This window comes from Tenrec ecaudatus, chromosome 13, assembly GCF_050624435.1.
Source record: "Tenrec ecaudatus isolate mTenEca1 chromosome 13, mTenEca1.hap1, whole genome shotgun sequence".
Classification (NCBI taxonomy): Eukaryota; Metazoa; Chordata; class Mammalia; order Afrosoricida; family Tenrecidae; genus Tenrec; species Tenrec ecaudatus.
In genome coordinates, this window is record NC_134542.1 from 32,489,257 (window position 1) to 32,511,594 (window position 22,338).

The window sequence follows — 22,338 nt, forward strand, 5'->3', positions numbered from 1 at the left end:
AAGTTAAAAAAAAGAAGGAAATACCAAAAGCATACCCACTCAACTCCCCAGAGTTATTCCTACAAAAAAAGCCTTCCTGCTCACTCCCCACCAATGAAAAAAATGGATTTAGGTTTCCTTGGGTTTGTGTCTCAGAGCAACAATGAATGACAATTAGAATGCAAAGCATTGTGCTTTGGGAGAGCTGACCTTTGATGACATAGAAACACGCAGGGAGAGACTAACCACACCAGGGCGTATGTACCTTCAGCCTCCACACTTCTCAGACCTTGAGTTTCTGGTTTCTGGGTCCTGCCTGAGCTACACAAGTGTGCCCACATCTGCCAGGGCTGCAGGGGGGCAAAACCGAACGCTTTTGTTTCCTCTGAGCCTTGAAAGTTTTCTGTCCACCTAGGCAAGCCAAGAACTAAAAACTAAACCCTGTGCCTAACTAAGATATCATTCTACTCCTCCACCAGGAGAATGCACAGACAGCCGGGCTGTGGCTTGAAAGTAGATGCCTTTATTTCGCTGGTTTAGTCACCGTCTGAAACACGGGGTTGTTTGGCTGCCTGGCTTTGAAATGACTCCAAGGTAACCCGGAATAGAGAATAAAAGCTTTCTCCTCATGAATCCTATAGTCTGTGTGCCTTTGAAGAGCTTCTTGCAGACATCTTAAAGCATCTTTTCATTTCCACCACTGCTCAGCTGACTTTTCACAAGCAAAAGCCCGTCCAGGCAGGGGAAGAATGGGTGCCGCCTTTCCCACTCATGGCTTCTCAGCTTGCAGCAGGCAGCGCCCAGTAAGGATTTCCATTCAGAAAGCAGCCCTCCGTTACATGCGTACACACACGCACACACACACACACACACACACACACACACGCTAAGCAGAAAAAAAAACCCACAACTAATCTGTACAGTATGTTCACTGCTGCTTTCCTTGTGGAACACATGACGGGTTTGTAGGGAGGGCCACAGAGGAAGGGAAGAACCACATTCAAAACCCAGCCCCATACATTCCCCTCCACAGAGTCATTTCCAAAACCAAATAAAAGCCCACGGAGGAGGCTGGGAAACGCGGGTGTCAGAGTCTTGCAGAGAAGCACCCTCCAGTGCTTCCCCGGCGCTGGGCGGGTGGTAGCCCGGGCGGGCGGCATCAGCATCCATCGCTTCTCTCCTCACTGAAAACTGGCTGGTAAGTGCTTTCCTGTTGTTTTCCTGAAAGTGACACGTCGCCGCTGCTGACCTGCCGGTGGTGCCTGCAGATGGTTTCCTTACCAGACAGCAGCAGTTCCACTAACAACCAGCTGGCCTAGAGAAGAACAAGGACTCCTGACAGTTTGCAAAAAGCTCTATCTGCAGATTCATATTTTCGGTCCTGTCAAAAGTGTTTCGGGATCACAGAACTAAAAGCCACGGAGAGTGAGGACGGTGGGGGAGGGAAGGAACAAGGAAGCCCATTCAGTCATTATGTCAGCTTTTACCTAGATAATTGCAGTCCATAACCTTGGATCTGAAGTGGTTGTGATCCAGACAGTCAAAGACCCTTTCTGGAAAGAAAGCCGGTTGTGGAGAAAACTAGCAAGAGAAAGGGGGACTCTGTGATGAAAATTGATAGTGGCCGCCTTCCCTTGCGAGGTAGGAAAAATAATGGTGCATGGTAATAGAGGTTTGTTTTTGCTTTGGGTTTTTTTTTTCTCTTTCAAAGATGAAAGCTTAGTGTTCCTTTTGAAACACCCTCCCATGTCCTTACTGTTGAGGCATTTTAAAACCTCGTCATCGACTGCCTGTTGGAATAATTGGTACCTGGGCTTTCCTAATGAGGGCCAGCAGCTAAGTGTATGGAGGGAGCTGAGAAGCAAAGGTTCTGCCAGTGGATTGTTTCTTTTGTAATCAGACAACAGGGACACCAATTGCCCTGTGTCTGTTGGCTTCCCCTTTCTTCCAAATGAAAGCTAATGGATAGAAAAGGGCATAATGAAAAACAAATAAAGAATTTTCATCAGCAATTACTCTCTTATCTCGGCCCTTTTCACTTGGGACAAACTCATTTGCTCGAGCATCTACAAGCCCATTGCTAGCTTAATCCACTCATTTTTGGGGTTTATTTTGTAAAGAAGGCCCAAAGACCTTTCTCTGAGCCTTAAATGACCTAGTACAAGTAATTCTTCTGACTGAATAATTCTCATGTTTGCACATCATCAAGTACTAAGCGGTTTTTTTAAGTTTCTCGTGATTGTATGTCAGCGTTAAGTCATTTCATTTATCGAAGTACATTTTCTACTAATTGTCATCTGCCTGAGGTAGATGTTTAACCCAAGATTCCTTTTCAAACACCACCCCACTTTGGAGTAATTAATTTGGAAAGCAATTTGGCAGTGTGTATAGGGCAATATATTTCTTTTCTTTGACCCAGCAATCCCCCTTTTTGTGAAAGTAATCTACAGAAGGAAATTTAACAGCAGGAAGGCTTTATGTTCAAAGAACAGCTAAAGAACTAATTATATATCAAGTTTGCACTCATTAGAAAATCCTAATTCCAAAGACATGCTTGGGTTACAGAGTGCTAGGCAGGTAAATTTTTCATTCCTTCACTGGAATGAAAAGGTGGGCTCTCCCTACCTAAATCATAATTTAAGAGGAAAAATACTTAAGTAAATGCAGATGAAAATTTAAAATCTTCAAAATAAGATTAGTCATATTAGGCTAATGGTGAGCTTATGCATGATCTTTCTCTCTAGCCTTCCTCGTATTTTCTACAATGCTATATTACCAATGCAATTTTAAAACTTTATAAAATTGACAACTCACCCCAATTTGTATACAACCCCCACAAACCTAAATCTTTCATCTGGTGGGACTGTGGTTTCTGAGGCGGCTTTCAGACAGTTTTTGATTCGGAGCAATCCCACTGGAGAATTGAGAAATCCCAGCTCTGCGTGGAACTTGTTGCATAACCCGAGGCAGAGCAAACTCCAGGGACCTCAGTTCTCCTTCCTTCAATCTCAGCCTGAGGAGGTAGGTTCCGTTCCTCTCTTCATTTGGGGAACTCTGCTTATTAAGTCATTTTCATTATGGCATTGTAATGGTGGCCTAGGACACACAGCAAGCACTTGGTTAAAAAAAATAGAAGCAGAAATAGAAAGTTGCCTGGGCTTTATTTCTTCATATGCATCAATTGTCGTATTCACTTTGGGTCATTCACTTGCTAGTCAAACAAGGAAGCGAAACAATGAAAAGGCTCTTCGTGGTTTGAGAACATGGTGTCAGCAGGAACAGGCATGGACTCTGTGCTGGACTGTGTCCACTCTTTCCTTCAGTTCAGCCCGTAGATTGGCAGCTGATTGATTAGAGGGCATTTGATTAAACATTAGCGATGAAACGAGTGATTGGAAGGCGGGGGCTGGGGCTGGGGCTGGGGCTGGGGAAAGCCAGTGTTCCCTGTGACGCACACTAGCCCAGGGGAGAGACCACTGCCTCCCTGGAGCTCCCGTCCAGCCTCTGTCCACTGGCTGCTTGCTCTGCAAATAAAGCTATTGTCCCATGTAAACGGGAGTGTGTGAAACTATCCGTGCCACCATCTCTAGGGGACAAGTGCAGATAAAGACGTCATTTGCAATCAAAGAATTCCTCAAACCTCATAAATAAGAGTAAGTTGGTGCTCTGGAGGGGTTTAATGTTTGTTGTGTTTTGCTCTCAATGTTTACCACCACGTGCAAGCAAAGCAGGAAAGTCATTAGACACTCTGGTACTTGTTTGCTATTTTGCTTTCGGTTGTAGTTTATCATTGATTAAGAGAAGCCATCTGCGGGTGTCACTCGCAGGCAAGCAAATATGACTTAACCCTTGGCCGAGGTGGGGGGAGGAGACACAGGATTGTGGTGGAAGATTCTAGCCCTCGGTCAGCTCCGAATTGTGCTGCCCAGGGGTCAGAGTAAGTCTGCGTGGTGCTCTTCTCAGCAGTGTCACTGTGCAGTCGGCACGCTTGCCCAAGTCCTCAATGCATGCAGCGCCGGGGGTGCAGAGCTAGACACAGGAATTGAGAATGGGACAGTGAGATGAGACAACTGCGCTCCAAAGTCAGCTAACTCAACTAGGATCGGGAAAAGTCCCACTGGACTTATTATGCATGGAGCTGTTCAAATGAAGGCTGAAACAGAGGAAGAAAAGAATTAGAACAATTAACATTTAATTTTTAAAAAAGTAAAGAAATAGAGTGGCTAGACAGATATTCAAGCAAAATTTAAGGCAGAAGAGAAAGTAGGCATTCTTGGCATTCCCATCAGAGGAGGTCTTCTGGCTGCCAATCCCTCAATGCTGAGCTTTCACGCAGCAGCTTCGTCAGGCACCAGGTAGATAAAACCAGAGACACATTTCATAATGTTTCGTACAGTGTTCAAAAGAAAAGGCCATCACCTCCTCTCAGGAATCATACGGAAGCAAATCAGATCTCATATGTGCTGGAAATGACCTCCAACGTTACTTCGGAGTTAGTGAGCAGTCACTGCTTAAAAGGCCACCTTCCCTTCTGACACCAAGGACAGGCTTGAGCGCCCCCAAAGCCACCCTTCGACAAATGCTCCTTCTGCTGGCAGGCAGGATGCACTGAGAACTAGCATAGCTGAGGTCACAGAGGAAGAATGCAGATTCAAATCAACCAAGGGAAGAGATACAGGAGGCAGATTCTATCCAAGACTAAGCCTCTAGTTGGCATCTCCCAGTGGACTCAGGAGCAGCACCAGTTCCATGGAAACGATGATAATTTGCAGAGACTAGTGGCAAATAGGAAAGCTCACCTGAACCTTAATATTCAGAGTTTCTACTGGGGCTTCATCCAGGTGTCAGGTGGACCGTGCACTCCCTTGGAAAGTCCAGCTAGCACCTCGAAGCTCCAGCTCCTCAGGTTCAGGGCTGATACAGGACAGCCCAAAGCACACATTATAAGTCACAGTGTTAGATTATCTGGACAAAGACGCTCTCCCTGGAAATCACTTCCCAGGAGATGAAGGCAAAGGCCAGACCCTCCCTCTTTGGGCAAGGTTAATTCTTTACCACAGAGCTACGTTATTTATTAAAGAAGAGGCTGGTGTCAGCCAGTCAGCCATCTACTACAATAACTGAATAAGCGGGGTATCTTCCCTCCGTGTCAAATAGCTGACATCATCACACACAGTAGGGGCCAATAGTCAAGCAAACAGGATCACGGCATGGGTAATATAATCATCACAAAAGTACTTTAGAACCAGTAGGCAGGGTTAAGAGAAAGGAGAAAGGCAGAATGGATATGGAACAAGGAGGACTTCACGGAGACAGACTTGGAAAGGAGGCATGTAGCGTGGCAGCTCAGAAAAGACAGAATGCGTGCCAAGTAAGAGGGTGCCAGCTTGCATTTTCATGAGAATACGATTGTCGATAATGGCATGAAAAATAATTTTAATTTAAAGTTAGATCATTAAGCCCAGAAGACATGTGTATAGATATGTCATCCTTAATTTCTCATGAAAGTTTCAACTTAGTGGCTTCTAATGATAAAGCTCACTGCGCTGGGAACATCTGGTAATGGAGCTTTCTACTTAACTAACTATAACTAAGAGCTGGTAGATTTTCTTAGTCAGACAGACCATGCCATTATTTAAGGAGCCACTATTTAAGGTGACATAGTAGAAGCCCTGGTGGCATAGTGGCTTACACTTTGGGTTGCTAACGGCAAGGTCAGCAGTTTGAGCCCGACCGTGTCCATAAGGTGGAGATGAGTCCGCATGGAATCAATGACCGTCAGCTTGGTTGGGTTTGGTGACATAATAAGTTACCCATTGAGCTGCTTGCTAACTTCAAGGTCAGTGGTTCAAACCCGCATGGCACTCTTCAGACGAAAGATGAAGCTGCCGGCTTTCTTTAAGATTTAAAGTCCCGCAAAACCGAAAGGGGCAGTTCTACCCTGTCCTGCAGAGTCACTGTGGGTCCACGTGGACTGAGGCAATGATGGGACTATTGATCTATAAAGTGACTATTTTTTTGTGCTTCCACATAAAATATGGGTATGCGATAAAAATAGGAAGACGTTTATAGGCATATGATTTTATAGAACCATTTTTATTTGTCTAGTAAATTCATAATGTATAGTTAATATCAATTTGTCAAATCATGTGTGTAAATTATACTAAAACAGTATAGTTTGATGACTGAGATTACAGTTACTCTTTTGCTCACTGAATATTTATTGAGCACCTATTATATTTCAAAAGGAGCCCTGGTGCTGTAGTGGTTACACATTAGAAGGCTAACTGCAGGAAAGGGTGGGGAAGGGGAAAAAGGAAAAAGAATGCTAACCGCAGAGCAGCCTTTTGAAACCATCAAACACTTCAGTCTGAGACACTCGCAGGGGCAGGTCTACCCTGCCCTACTGAGTCACTATGAGTCGTCATTGACTTGATGGCAGTGAGTATTAATTTCTGCTCTGTGCTTGAGATGCTACAAGGCTAAGTGAACCATAGTTCTTGTTCTTGAAGTTCTCGCGCTTTATGGTAGGCCGTGAACCTATTAACAAATTACTACATACTAACCTGGCGGGGGAGACACCATGATCACGAAGGTGGTTTTCCCAGGGCGAGGCTCACCCATTGCACTCCGGATGTGCTGACCCCTGCGATTTCCCCAGATGGGGGAAACTCGACTGCATCCTTTGTGGGAGTGGGGGACTGTGTTAAAAATATTATAATAAATAAAATAACGACTCCAGAAAATTAAGCATGGATTAAGAAGAAAGGCCCTGCTGCTAAACACAACACAGGGCTAGTTCGGGCTCCCCAACTTTTTACAAAATCCCCAACCTCTCTTTAAAATGCACAGACACACACTCACATTCAAAACACTGCCAGCAAGTCAAATACAAACAGCCAAAAAAGCCTCGCTTCCACTGAGTGAATTCCAACTCAAATTGAATCTACAGGATAGAGTCAAACTACCGCTGTCAATTTCCGAGAGAGATTAACTCTTTACAGAAATAGAAAGCCTGGTCTTAGCCTCTAAAAATAATATTTCCCAAGATTGTTGTGAGAATTCACTGGGAAAAGCCTGTAGAGGTGCTTGGCATTGTATTGTACTTAACAAGCCCTCAGGAAATGTTTGCAGATACCTTAATGTGTTCAGTTCTACTTATGTAATTAGATGGGTTGGTATTTGCTACCTTTTAAATGTAGTTAGGTAACTGGTTTTAATTATAGTCAACAAATGATTAGAAAACCATAACAGTTTGTAGTGAATTTGTTTGATATGGATAATAATTTGGAGAAGAATCTCAACCTTTTTGCCCAGAAATGAGACCTGCTGTCTATTAAATGTCCTGATCTAATTAAGTGACTGAACAAATTTAGCACATTTCTCAAGAATGGGGTAGCTTTCCAAGGCACTCAACATTCTTTTAACACCTTTAATAAGACAACTGAAAACAGGAACTAATGGCCATGATGATAATTAACAACCTAAATTCCCTTCTCAAATTCACCCTTGTCTTCTCAGACCAAACAAACAAAAAAGGAAATTAGTTATGCCCATGGGCATGGGTGATGTTTAAATCTTAACTCGGTGAATAATAGCCTCTTGGATCTACGGCATTCAAGAAATATTTCTTGAGCCCAACTATCTGAAGAAAGAATTGAAACAATTAGTGAAAAACAAGATTGTTTTAACAAATTGACGCAGCACACGAAGCACTCAAAAGTCTATGCCAAGCCATTTGCAAGACAGCTAGCTGGCTAACCAATAGAAAGAGATCCATATTTGTGTCCATTCCAAAGAAATATGACCCAGTAGAATGCAGAAATTATCATTAATCTCACATGCAAGTAAATTGTTGCTGAAGATCATTCAAAAACAGTCGCTGTGATGCATAAACAAGGAGCTGGCAGACATTCAAGCTAGATTCAGAAGAGCACATGGAATGAGGCGTATCATTGCTCATGTCAGGTGGATCTTTGCTGAGACAGAGTGTATCAAAAAGATCTTCGTCTTTTATCAACTACTCAAAAACATTCAACTGTCGGATCATAAAAAAAACTATGGATAACAGTGAGAAGAATTTCCAGCAAGTAATTGTGTTCATATTTAAACTTTACATAGATCAAGAGGCAATCAATGGAATAGAATAAGAAAATACCATGTGGTTTAAATTTAGGCAATGTTCGTCTCAGCCAGAATTGGGCGTGTTATCAGGAGGGATCAGACCCTGGAGAAGGACATCATGCTTGGGAAAGTGGTGGATCAGTAAAGAAGGAGACGCCCCTCAAGGAAATGGATTGACACAGTGACTGCAACAATGGACTCAAATATAACAGTTGTGGGGTTGCCATGAGCCCAGACAGGATTTCATTCTGCTGAGTATGGGGTCACCATGCGTCAGAACCAACCTGACGGCACCTAACAACTACTATCTGCCAAGTACTCCTGGGCTTTCGTCAGCAGTCTGGTAGTGCTGTGACTAACCCCTGGACTGCTAACCTGTGCACGTGGCTACCAAGCCAGTGGTTCAAACCCATCATCCACACATCAGGAAAAAGATGAGGCTGTCTGCATATCCATAAAGCTACAATCTCAGAAACCCTAAGGCGCAGTTCTTCTTTTGTCAGTCCGTGGTATATTTGATATTCTTTGCCAGTACCATACCCCAAAGGCATTGATTCTTTGGTTTTCTTAATTTACTGCCCAGCTTGCACACGCATATGAGGACAGTCTGTTCCACAGGACTTTTATTTTATTAACTATACTCAGCGTCAAACATTCACCACTGGAGTGATTTTATCATAATTAACACACGCACGGTCACCTATGAACGTCTTCTTAATTTACAGTTCTTCACATGCCCTAGTCAAGAAGTTGGGAATTGATTCCATGATAGAAAGTAACTGCAGGAAAATTCTTTGTGCCTTCCTGTGCGGGATGTTTCGCTCTGGAAAGACACTCCATGTAGAAGCATGGTATGTCTCCATGATTTACCTCTCCTATTCTAACAGGGTCAGTGGGGAATGGGAATTTCAGCACACCCTCCAAAATAGTTGTTTTCAAGTTAGGATTATAATACACCAAACCATATCTAAAATCAGTGTGATCAGATCTTCTCCAAAATGGACTGTAGTTTCCAAAACACTGGTGATACGCCGGAATGGGGTCTCTTCAGCAAGGGACTGAGTGACAGACACAGAGGTGCCCATCGCTGTGAAGACCCTGATGGGCAAGATCTTTAACGCTGGAGGTGGAGCCAGTGGCACCATCGAGAATATCAGTGCCCAGATCCAAGGAGGGCCCCCTGTCCTGTGCCTAACCAGCAACCTCTGGTTTTTCCTGCTAGACAGCTGTAGGAGGGCTGCTGGAGTCTCTCAGACCACACGTCCACAAAGAGGCCACCTTGCATCTCCATGTCGAAGTACAAGTGCAACATGAGATGACGTGCCCGAAGTGTCGCATCCACCTTCACCTCCGTGTGGTTAACTGCCCCAAGAAGTGAGGCCACACCAATGACCTGTGTCCCAACAAGATTGAATTAGGGTCTCTCTCTGCTGACTCCCCTGCCTCCTGCTGGTGGGGTTTTCCTGAGCCCCATCCATATATAGCCCTGGGCCCTCAATAAAAATGTCACTTCCTCCCCCCACTATCATGATCCAAATTCTACCTTGCAAGTCTGGCTAGACCAGAGGATGTACACTGGTGCAGGTAGGAGCTGGAGGCACAGGGAATCCAGGGCAGATGATCCCTTCAGGGCCAGGGGTGTGAGTGGCGATACTGGGAGGGTAGAGGGAGAGGAGGTTAGAAAGAGGGAACCGATTACAAGGATCTACATGTGACCTCCTCCCTGGGGGGATGGACAACAGAAAAGTGGGTAAAGGGAGATGTCGGACAGGGCAAGATACAAAATAATAATTTATAAATTATCAAGGGCTCATGAGGGAGGGGGAAGTGGGGAGGGAGGGGGGAAAAAGAGGACCTGATGCCAAGGGCTTAAGTGGAGAGCAAATGCTTTGAAAATGATGAGGGCAATGAATGTTCAGATGTGCTTTATACAATTGATGTATGTATGGATTGTGATAAGAGTTGTATGAGCCCCTAATAAAATGTTTAAAAAAATAAAATGTCACTTCCATTGAAGTGAAACAATTCTTAAAAAGGTAATCGGGGTAGCTTTCCAGGGTGCTCTGCTTTGCTTGAATCTCACTGTAACTGCTCCATGTAATGCTGGCTCACCTCAGGCCAAACCCTGCCGCATATCACATATAGCTATAAAAATGCTGCATTATGATGAGCCATTGGAATATTTACAAGACTATTGGCACTCACTTAATTCAGCCCGAAACAGCAAGACATTATGACAAAATAATAATTTATAAATTATCAAGGGCTCATGAAGGAGTGGGGAGCGGGGAGGGAGGGGGAAAAAAAGAGGACCTGATGCCAAGGGCTTAAGTGGAGAGCAAATGCTTTGAAAATGATGAGGGCAAAGAGTGTACAGATGTGCTTTACACAATCGATGTATGTATGGATTGTGATGAGTTGTATGAGCCCCTAATAAAATGGTTTTTAAAGAATGTTGCATGCTATTTTTAAATATACATATATTAAAAATTTTTTAAATGCTTTTCTAGCTGGAGCGAATAGAATTGTGCAAATCCATGGGGCGGTCTTCAGTAATCCTCTAAACATTGACCACTTTTTCCTTTTTTTACATTTTTCTAAAACACTATGTCAGTAACTTATCCATTAAAACTTAAGAACAAACAGAATGTCTTTGGAAACACTGGGTTTTTTAGTTGTTATTTTTCCCCCTTTGCTGAGGCCAGTAATGTATCTGTTCTGTAGCCAATTGGAATACAAGCAAGTCAGTGAGATTACAGCAAGAAGCCAGTTATGCCGCACCAATATTCTGAACAAGAAATGAACTCATCTACACGAGTCATTTGGTGCAAAATAAATAAACTCTTCAGCAGAACATGATCACAGGATCAGAATGTCCTACTTGGGAAAGGAAGGCGTGAGCACAATGTAGCTTGACTATAACATCAGGAAATCGTTATTTTGATGCTTACAGTGGTATCTTTCAACCGATGTTTTCATTTAGGATTAAGCATGACTCCAAATGCTATCTACCCTAACCACAAATGATGTCATTAACTGGGCTTTCTGATTAGACCCACTGATCATTAAATTAGCTGGGAGTTCAAGAATGTGCTACTTTTCAACAGAGCTGTGGAAGTTATAGGAATCATTTCAAAATGCACCCAAAAAATGATTAGCAAAGTAAGATCACAGCACATCTCACATCTATCCACCACCTCAACCCGTTATTAGGTATGAGCCTATTCAACTCCAAATTCACTGCCATCAGTTCAATTCCGGCTCAGAGCAACCTTGACGTGGCTCACTGCTGGGCTTCTACCTGGATGAAAATGGAGAAACTGGATCTGTGTGAGGGTCCCTGGTGGCACTGTGGTTCCGCATTGGGCTGAATCCCAAGGTTAGCAGTTCAAAACCACCAGCTAGCTTCTCTCCAGAAGAAAGACAAGGACTTCTACTTCCATAAAGAATGTGTCTCAGAAATCCACAGGGTCAGTTCTCTGCCCTATGAAGTCACTGTGAGTCAGAATCAGCTTGATATCACTGAGTTTGCATTTGGTGTGTGATACATTTTGGCTTTACTAACCAAAAAGTTTGGTAGTTCTGGACCACTCAGAGATACCTTCAAAGACAGGCCTGGCGAGTTACTTCTGCAAGGTCGTAGCTGGAAAGACCCTCCAGTGCATTGCTCTTTTCTGCATACCTGGGGTCGCCAGAAGTTGAAATTGGCTTTAACAGCCCGTTTAGCACTAGGTATAGCACCTCTTCTTGTGCCAGGCACACAAGACAATGTCTGTCTTTCTTTTTATTAGTAAATAATTTTATTGGGGGATCTTACAGCTCTTATAACAATCCATACATCAATTATACCAGATACATTTGTCCATATTTTGCCATCATCGTTTTCGCAACATTTTCTTTCTGCTTGAGCCCTTGGTATCAGCTCCTCTTTTTTCCCTCCCTTCCCTACCCTCCCACCCTCGTGAACCCTTGATAAATTATAAATTATTATTATTTTTATGTCTTACACCGTCCACTGTCTCCCTTTGCCCACATTTCTGTTGTTTATCTCCCTGGGTGGCGGGGGGTGTTATATGTTGATCATTATAGATGGTTCCCCAATATCCCCCCTTCTCCCCCTACCTTCCCCCTACCCTCATGGCATCTCCACTCCCATTACTGGTCCGGAGGGGTCTGTGTGTTGGATTCCTGTGGGTTGAGAGCTCTTATCTGTACCCGGGTACATGCTCCGGTCTAGCCGGATTTGTAAGGGAGAACTGGGGCCTGACAGTGGGAGGAGGGCGTTAAAGAACTAGAGGAATGCTGTGTGTCCCTGGGTGCTGTGCTGCGTTCTGACCGTCTCATTCTTTCCTGTGACCTTTCTGTGAGGACTGTCCAATTGTCTACAGTTGGGCTTTGGGTCTCCTCTCTGACCCCCTTTATTTGCATCAATATATTTGTTTGTTTAGGGTCTTCTGATACCTGATCCCATCAACACCTCATGATCACACAGGCTGGTGTGATTCTTCCAAGTGGACATTGTTCCTTCCTTGCTACATGGCCACTTACTTAACTTCAAAGTTTTAAGACCCCAGATTTCATATCTTTTTTTTTTCCTCATTGGAGGTCTTCCTCTTTTTTGCTGCCCGTAGGATTTACCAAGCATTACCTCTTTTTTTCCAGGGACTGGTTTCTCTCTCTCTCTCTCTCTCTCTCTCTCTCTCTCTCTCTCTCTCTCTCTCTCTCTCTCTCTCTCTCTACTCTTTCTCTCTCTCTCTCTTTTTAAAGTCATTTTATTGGGGGCTCATACAACTCTTAGCACAATCCATACATATATCCACTGTGTCAGGCACATTTGTACATTTGTTGCCATCATCATTATAAAAACATAGTCTTTCTACTTAAGCCCTTGGTGTCAGCTATATTTTTTAACAGCTGGGCACCATCAGCTTTTGTCACTATATTTGCTTATGCATCCATTTTGACTTCAGTGATCAGGTTAGGAACGTGAGCATCACTAAACACCAGGTTATTAGAGCAAAATGTTCTTGTGTTGAGGGAGTACTCATGTAGAAACCCAATGTCCATCTGCTACCTTAATACTTAACATTTAAATATATGTACACAGACCTATATCTCTATCATTATATCTTAATATATTTATATATGTGCATGCCTATATTTATACTTCTATAAATATCTTTTTCCCCCTAGTTTTTTCCTCTATTTCTTTTTACTTTCCTCCTGTCCCACTATCATATTCAACCTTAGTTAGACCCTCAGTACTTCTGGCTACACTGTCCTTGATCAAACCCCATGGGGTATGCCATGCCTTCTTCTGATGCATGCACTTGGGTCTGGTATCTATATTAAGGCAGTGGGTGGGGAAGAAAGTGTGTTTGTACCTGCATTCAAGGGCACAGAACACAGAAATGAAACCAGTTGCTGTGAAGTAAGTTGATTCTGAAGTGTGGTTACCTTATGTGTTGCCACGTAGAACATTATTAAGAAGCAGGTGGTCTGGTCTTTCATTTGTGGTGCATCTGGGTGGATTTGAATCTCCAACATTGGGCTTGGGAGTCAACCCCTTCACCATAAAGGCCATGCAGAGACGATGAAGAGAGGGGACCCGGGAGAGAGGAGGGGTCCGAGGTTCAAGAGAGAAGACTATTGTAAGAGTAATGGATTGTTCTGTGCCACACTGTCTTATGAGTTTTATTCAGTGGCCTTGTTTCATTTCCCCAGTTCCCTTTTGAAGGTCTTCTTCATTAGTCCTGTATTACAAATTAAAAAAACAGGCATGTCACTAACACCACCAGCCCCAGATCACAAAGATCATGAGCTATGTGAGCCCTTCACCTAGATCTTTTTTTATTGGAACACAAGTATTTTCTTATGCTTATTTCTAAAACAAGCACTCAGAAACATATATAATAGCTTTTTTAGAAGTACTACAATTTCTAGCAGAATATAGCATTCACAATAATGTTTATATATATTATCATTTTATTGGGGGCTCTTACAGCTCTTATAACATTCCATACATCCATTGTATCAAGCATATTTGTACATACGCTGCCATCAACATTTCCAAAACATTTTCTGCTTGAGCCCTTGGTATATGCTCCTCTCTCTTCCCCTCGCTCTCTATCGCCTAGATCGTCACCGCCATAGAGCATTGCTCAGAAATGTTTATGATTTTTGAAGAATTACACAGAGGCCCTTGGGGGCGCATGCCACTGTAGGAAAGAAGGAAGTTGAAGAACTGGAAACTAGGATGATAAGGAGAAGGAGACAGACATGGAAAACTCAAAGGAATGTAGCAGGAGGTGGGAGGGGCGGCTGGGAGAGGAGGAAACGAGCTCATAAAAACTCAAAATATTCTTTAATAGCCCAAGGGAGAGTTGAGGCAAAAACTGTTGCAGATTAGATAAAACAAGAACCTCTGGGGCGGGGGGAGTCGGCGGGGGGATGGGGGTGGCTGATGGGACTATGTCTTCATTTGATGACACCGAAGACATCTCCCCAGGAGAGGAAAGCATTCTGTGTTCTCAAAGGACAGAGTTGACCGGGCAAAGCACCACACCTCACCAGTTATTTGTCCTGACTCCTGACCCTGTAGATTAGCTAGCTGCACCTGGGAGTGATGTGGTGTCAGTCTTGTTGCCAAAATCAAAATAAAAAGAGATATGAAGAAAGCTGTGCATAGTTGATACTATTCATCGTGCTTATTGGTTTCTCTTCTTTCCAGTCATTGTTAGGGCCTGGCTTCCGGCATCCATCCCTGAAGGAAAACTTAGTTCTTGGCCACACTGGTGCCATCTTTAAGGAAAGCCCACTGAGAGGCCAACCTTTGCCTCGGACGATGTCTAACTGTTTCCTAACACAACAAAGAGAATGGGAAAAGGGAGGGAGGAGCCATCACACTGTCACTGTCAACGACTAACACATCTGGGATAAAAACCAACCCGAAGTCATATTTTTCAGGGTTTCGACATATCATCAAACAGGGAGCCTGTGTGCTAGAACGAACAAACAAACAAAAAACACTGTGTTGCTCATCCTTCTAATGCTCGGCTTCAAATGTGCTGAGAGGTCAAAGAGGGTAGCCCCTCTTGAACCTTGAAAACAACGTCATATATTTGTTGGGTCTGCTTACTAAAAGGATATTTTTAAATTTATTATTCAATGAAAAGACTTTCAATTATGCATTGACTTTGAAAATGCCAACAAAACAAACAACTCTACACATTAGAAGATGAGGTGGATCCTGAACAGGAAGGTAAATTTGGCAAGCTGAAGGCCACATTGAAGGTCAGATGTTTCTCAAGTCGCCTGGTCCAGGGCGGTGAGTTCTGGGCTCCTGCACCCACGTGAGCACCTCCATGGGTTTGACTCAAAAGGCCCTCTGCTGCCCCCTGCAGGAATACAGGAACACTAACTCGCACTGCTTCCTCAGTCCCGGTCAGAATTTATATCAGAAATTAATGAAAGAATTCTTATATGGGGCATCTCCTAACTTGCAGTAAGAAAAATTACAAAAGAATAGCAGTAAAATAAAATTTATTGATGTCCATTAAAATAGGAATTGATTTTGGGTGAGCAAAATTATTAACCTGAACCTAGATTAAGGAGTCCTGTTGGTGCGGGGTTTACGCATTGGATCGCTAACCTCAAGGTCAGCAGTTGGAACCCACCAGCCGCTTTGCAGGAGAAAGATGAGGTTTTCTCTTCCTGTAAAGAGTTACAGTTTGAGAAACCCGCAGGGGAAGTTCTACCCTGTCCTGCAGGGTCACTATGAGTTGGAGTCGACTCGATGGAGTGACTATGTTTTGGGTTTTTTTTTTGTTTCTTTTTTGTTTTGTGTTTTGTTTTTACATAGATTACATTTCCTTTAAATCCTCCTCACTTTTTCTTTGAATGCATATAGATCATATTGTTCTAGGACTTGTTCTATCAAAGATGGATATAGCAGTAAGCTCTGTAGACAAAGTTTAAGCTGTAAATGAAGGCTCACTTATATCCTTATACATTTTTTCTTTTCTTTTTTAACAATTTATTAGGGGCTCATACAACTCTTATCACAATCCACACATATACATACATCAATTGTATAAAGCACATCTGTACATTCTTTGCCCTAATCACTCTCAAAGCATTTGCTCTCCACTTAAGCCCTCTGCATCAGGTCCTCTTTTTTTTTCCCCTCCCTCCCCGCTCCCCCCTCCCCCACGAGCCCTTGACAATCCACAGATTGTCATTTTGTCATATCCTGCCCTATCCGGAGTCTCCCTCCCCCCCCCCTTCTCTGCCGTCCATCTCCCAGGGAGGAGGTCACATGTGGATCCTTGTAATCAGTTCCCCCTTTCCAACCCACTCACCCTCCACTCTCCCAGCATCACCCCTTACACCCTTGGTCCTGAAGGTATCGTCCACTCTGGATTCCCTGTGCCTCCAGCCCTCATATGTACCAGTGTACAGCCTCTGCTCTATCCAGTCCTTCAAGGTAGAATTCAGATCATGGTAGTTGCGGGGAGGAAGCATCCAGGATCTGGGGGAAAGCTGTGTTCTCCATCGGCACTACATCGCACACTGACTGACCCGTCTCCTCTCCTAAACCCCTCTATGAGGGGATCTCCAGTGGTCGACTCTTGGGCCTCGGGTCTCCACTCTGCACTTCCCCCTTCATTAACTATTATATATATATATATATATATATATATATATATATATATATATATATATATATATATATATCACATATACATATATATTCTTTTTTTTTTTTGCACGATGCCTTATACCTGGTCCCTTTGGCACCTCGTGATCGCACCGGCTGGTGTGCTTCTTCCATGTGGGCTTTATTGCTTCTGAGCTAGATGGCCGCTTGTTCACCTTCAAGTCTTTAAGACCCCAGACACTATCTCTTTCGATAGCCAGGCACTATCAGCTTTCTTCGCCACATTTGCTTATGCACCCATTTGTCTTCGGCAATCGTATCATGGAGGTGTGCAGCCAATGATATGATTTTTTTTTTCTTTGATGCCTGATAACTGATCCCTTTGGGACCACGCGATAACACAGCCTGATGTGTTCTTCCATGTGGGCTTTGTTGCTTCTGAGCTAGATGGCCGCTTGTTTATCTTCAAGCCTTTAAGACCCCAGTCACTATCTCTTTTGATAGCCGGGCACCATCAGCTTTCTTCACCACATTTACTTGTTCACACGCTTTGGCTTCAGCAGTTGTGTCGGGAGAGTGAGCATCATAGAGTGCAAATTTAATAAAAGTATTCATGCATTGAGGGAGTGCTTGAGTAGAGGCCCAAGGTCCTTCCGCCACCTTAATACTAAACCTATAAATATAGACACATAGATCTATTTCCCCATCCTCATATATATATTTGCATGTACATGTCTTTGTCTAGACCTCCATAAATGCCCCTTGACTCCCAGCTCCTTCCTCCATCTCCCTTGACTTTCCTCCTGCCCCACTACCATGCTCCGTCCCCACCTGGGTTACAGCTATACCTCTTCTCTACGCAACCTTACCCTTGATCATTCCCCACCAGGCCTGCCACTCCCCCCTCACTACCATTTTGGGTCCCATGTTGTTCCCTTGTCCCTGTGTTTGTTAACACCACTTCCTTACCCCTCCTACCCCTTCCCCACCCCAAGTCCCCCCGGAACTGTCAGTCCCGTTGTGTTTTCTCCAGATAGTTCATCCAGACTGTCCTATTCAGACAGACCCCTTACACGTTTTTTCAAAGTAAGTAAGTAGAGTCAAATTGCCATGGGACGGAGTGTTGTCTCAGTTATCACGGGTTAGGTGACTACAGAGTGATGGCAGCAAACTAGAGGCAGTATTTCAAAAGAATCAGCTCTACAAGAATAGTAAGATTTGCAACTCTGTGTAAAAAATGTCAATACTGAGCCAATGTGTGTCATGATAAACTTAGAAGAAGAGTTCAGTGGTCGAGAATGTCATCTTGCTTGGATCTGCAATCAATGCTCATGGAAGCAGCAGTCAAGAGCTCAAATGACACCTCCTATTCGGTAAGTCTGAACATGCTGGGAAGCAAGGAGGTTACTTTGAGGATGTTACTCATATGCATGTGAAAGTTGGACATTGAATAAGGAAGACCAAGGAAAAATCCATACCTCTGAACTATGGTGTTAGTAGTGACGAATATTGAAAGTACCCTGGACTGCCAAAGAACCAACCGAAGAAGTACAGCCAGAATTTTCCTTAGAGAAAAAGGATGGTGAAACTTTGCATCATGCACTTTGGATGTGTTGTCAGGCGAGATCATCCCTGGAGAAGGACATCATGCTTGGGAGGGTGAGGGGGCAGTGAAAAGGAGGAAGGCTTTTGACCAGATGTATTGATGCAGTGGCTACGGCAATGGGCTCACACACATGAACAGTCGTAAGGGTGGTGCGGATCTGGCTGGGTTTTACTGGTTGTGCTTAGGGTCTCTGTGAATGGGAACCAACTCGGTAGCACCTACCAGCAGCAACATCAACTCGGTGAAGTGTTAGCCAACATCCCAGCCCATTGCCTCCTCCCCGAAACTTGTTCTGCAGAGAAGCGGAAAAAGTAGTTGAGCGAGCAACTACCCAGATGTAGATCAAGGGTTTCTAGTTGGCGCTCTCTGATTGGTCTGTAATGCTTACTGGTCTGCACAAGGAGGCTTCAAAAAGTGGGAAGTTTTCCTAATCTTTTCATTTCATTTTTCCGTGAAGTTGTTGGAACCTCCTCACAGGTGCATTCAAAATTCTCTGATTTGGAAATAATTTCAAACTTATAGAAGAGTTGCAATACAAATGTAAAGAGTCCTCTCATATATCCTCTACAGAGCTTCACCAGTTACAATCTGTCCCATTTGGTTTCTCAGTCTCTCTGGGAATGTGTGTGTATAGATTTTTTTCTGAAATATTCTAGAGTAATTCCAAGTATCATCTTTGTAAATTTTTGTTAATTAGTTACCTAATTTTACTTAACATCATGCTGGGGATACTAGCCTGTGAAATAAGGCAAGAAAATGAAATTAAATTCTAGAGATCAGCAAAGAGACGTAAAATTTACCATTGGTCTTGTATAAATAGAAAATGCCGCTCTACATCCAAACTATAAAAATATTCTCAAACTAATTAGTGACAGGATAAATGGTGAGTATATAAAATTTCGCTTGCATTTCTTTCTTTTCTTTTTTTTAAGTAGTACATTTTTATTGAAGAATGGATATGAAAAGACCTTTAAAGCAGCTTTGTCAATTTTACTACTTCTATTTGAGTCTTTATTAAAAAGAATCAGTGGTCATTTGAGAGAGCCTCTTCTTAGTTATTAGCCCTTTAAAGTTTTATTTTTAAGTTTAAGCATAGTTACTAAATATTTTATTTGATAATTCCAGCATATGAAATCTTTGCAAACCTGATTCATTATTAGTTATTTTCATTCACTCTCACTAATGATGTCATATTTTCTTAGGTAATTTTGCAGTTATTTTTAATCATGAGCTTATGTTCATTTGAACCTCATCCAAAGATTTGAAGCCTGGGTTGAAATCATTTGTTTTGCTTTCTTGGCAGGTCCCAGGGCACTGGCAATTCAGCATTACTTTAAACTAAGCTCTCGGTTTAGAGTCTTTTGAGTAGCCATTAATTGGAAAGCGTGCAGGTCGATCGGTATACATTTTCAAGGGAGACATTTTCTTATTTTTTTAACCAGCACAAAGATTAACACAGACACATCTGCTGTCTGCTTCCCTTGGCAGGCCACACCTCTTCTTTCATTGACTTTCTCCTAAAACTGAAGGTGTCCACTTTATGTGGGGCTCCCTCGTCCTACCGCACGACTAGCCAAGGTCCTGCATTTCATCTTCTCACTTTTGTGTGGAGCCCTGGTGGCAGAGTGAATGGCACATTGACTGCTCAATGCAGGTCAGCAGTTCAGAACCATAGCCACTCTGTGAGAAGAAGGTGAACCTGTCTACACCTGTAAAAATTTACTGTTGTTGTTAGGTGCCAGTTGAGCCCAATCTCACTCATTGCAACCCTATGCACAACAGAACAAAACACCACCCTGTCCTGTGCCATGCTCAGAATTATTCTTAGGTTTGAGCCTGTCGGTGCAGCCACTGGGTCAATCCATTGCCTCTGTTTCGCTGCCCGGCTACTTTACCAAGCACGATGCCCTTCTCCAGGGACTGGTCTCTCCTGACAACACGTCCAATGTAGTGAGACCAGGTCTTGCCATGCTTGCCTCTAAGGAGCATTCTGGCTGCTCTTCTTTCAAGATAGATTAGTTTGCTCTTTTGTTGGTTCATGGTACTTTCAATATGCTTTGCCAATACCTTAGTTCAAATGCATCGATTCTTGTTCGGTCTTCCCCCACGAGGACAGGGCAGCCCTTTGCTGTAAAGTTGCCAAGTCAGGATTGGCTCGATGGCAGTGAGGAGGAGGAGTGTCGTAGTCGTCGCTGTAGTCCTGGTAGTAAGTGATAGCAGTAGTGGTGGTGGTCGTACTGGAACTAGGGGGTTTTGTACGGGGATAGGAACAGAAATGCAAGACCACCTGGACTGGCTGATAGCTACCGGGCAGATGTGGTGTCTCTGGCTTCCTGCTCCCATTTCAGTTCGCATTTTTCTTACTTTCTTCTCAGTTCAGCCAAATATTTAAAAGATGACTTTGGTGTTTATTCCTGTTGTGACACGCTTTAAAAGAGTATCTAGAATAAGGAATTGCTAGCTTTGAGCCGTTGCATTCCCGGTGTCAGGAAGCATCTGTCCTGTACTGTCATTTCGTGGCTGAGCAGACGGAGGAGACGGCAGGCTGTATGAGGGATCATGCGTGTTGGAGAGTTTTCCCCACTGCCCATCAGCCACAGAACTACGTTCAACCCTCCGTGTTTTGCTCTGTTCTGGCTCATGGAGTGGCAGGAATTCAGACCCTGCCCTTGCCCGCGGCTGGCACTTTCTACTTTCGTGACACATGGCCCTTCTATTCTTTGCTGTACAAAGATGCTCCCCAAAGTTGGGGGAAAGTCCCAATATCTTTTCATTCTCATGTTTCCATGAACTTTTTGAAGCCCCTCATTGAAGATTCATTTTTAAATCACTTTATTGGAGCTCTTACATGTCTTATCACAATCCATCTGTCCATCCATTGTGTCGAGCACATTTGTACATATGTTGCCATCATCATTTTCAAAGCATTTTTGTTCCACTTGAGCCCTTGGTATAAGCTCAGTTCTTCTCTCCCCCACCCTCCTTCATGAACCCTTGATAAATTTTTTTTTCATGTCTTACACGGACCACTGTCTCCCTTCACCTATTTTCTGTTTCTGTCCCCCTGGGAGGGGATTATTTGTAGATCATTGTGATCGATTCCAGAAGATTTTTTAAATTTTATTTTATTATTGTTTTTATACATCTTTTTTTTATATTGAAAAAGTATATATTTAGCATTAGCCAGCTGGGCTCACTTTAGATGATTCCAATTTTGTTGGCAACATCTAAAGCGTCATAGTCAGGAGCCAGTCAAACATATGCCTTCTTCTCCCCGTCAGGCCTGATCAAGGTGTTGACCTTGGCTACGTCAATGTCATAGAGCTTCTTCACAGCCTGTTTGATCTGGTGTTTGTTGGCTTTGACATCCACAATGAACACAAGTGTGTTGTTATCTTCGATCTTCTTCATGGCAGACTCTGTAGTCAAGGGGAACTTGATGATTGCATAATGGTCCAGCTTATTTCTCCTGGGGGCGCTCTTCCAAGGGTATTTGGGCTGCCTTCTTAGTCTCAAGGTCTTGGGCCGCCGGAAGGTGGGTGACGTGCGGATCTTCTTTTTTTTGTGGCTGTGGACGCCTTTCAGCATGGCCTTCTTGGCTTTTAAAGCCTTTGCTTTGGCTTCCGTTTTGGGAGGGGCAGGAGCTTCCTTCTTTGCCTTCGGCGCCATCTTCGTGAAAAGGCTTTATACATCTTTTTAAAAATCATTTTATTGGAGGCTCATACAGCTCTTATCACCATCCGTACATACGTCAATTGTGTAAAGCACATTTGTACATTTGGTACCCTCATCATTCTCAAAACATTTGCTCTCCACTTAAACCCCTGGCAGAAGATTTAGTTTTAAATGAAAGCTTTTACTATTCATCACGCAGGAAAACAGAAGACAGCAGAAACAGGACCAACATAAAAAAATTATAAAGGTTCTTGAATTTTATAGAAGCTTTCACAGTAAGGGCCCTGATTTCCTC

At 43.4% G+C, this 22,338-nt stretch overlaps 1 protein-coding gene and 1 pseudogene across 1 annotated transcript in view; both read left to right on the forward strand.

The window, feature by feature from the left end:
- The first annotated feature begins 862 nt into the window (after window positions 1-862).
- CMKLR2 (chemerin chemokine-like receptor 2) overlaps window positions 863-22,338 on the forward strand; it is a 50,896-nt gene continuing 29,420 nt past the window's right edge. Inside the window, exon 1 of the mRNA XM_075529492.1 lies at window positions 863-1,177. The gene's annotated coding sequence lies outside the window, so the exon portion shown is untranslated. The remainder of the gene's footprint in view (window positions 1,178-22,338) is intronic.
- LOC142425001 (U1 spliceosomal RNA) lies at window positions 6,538-6,683 on the forward strand (annotated as a pseudogene).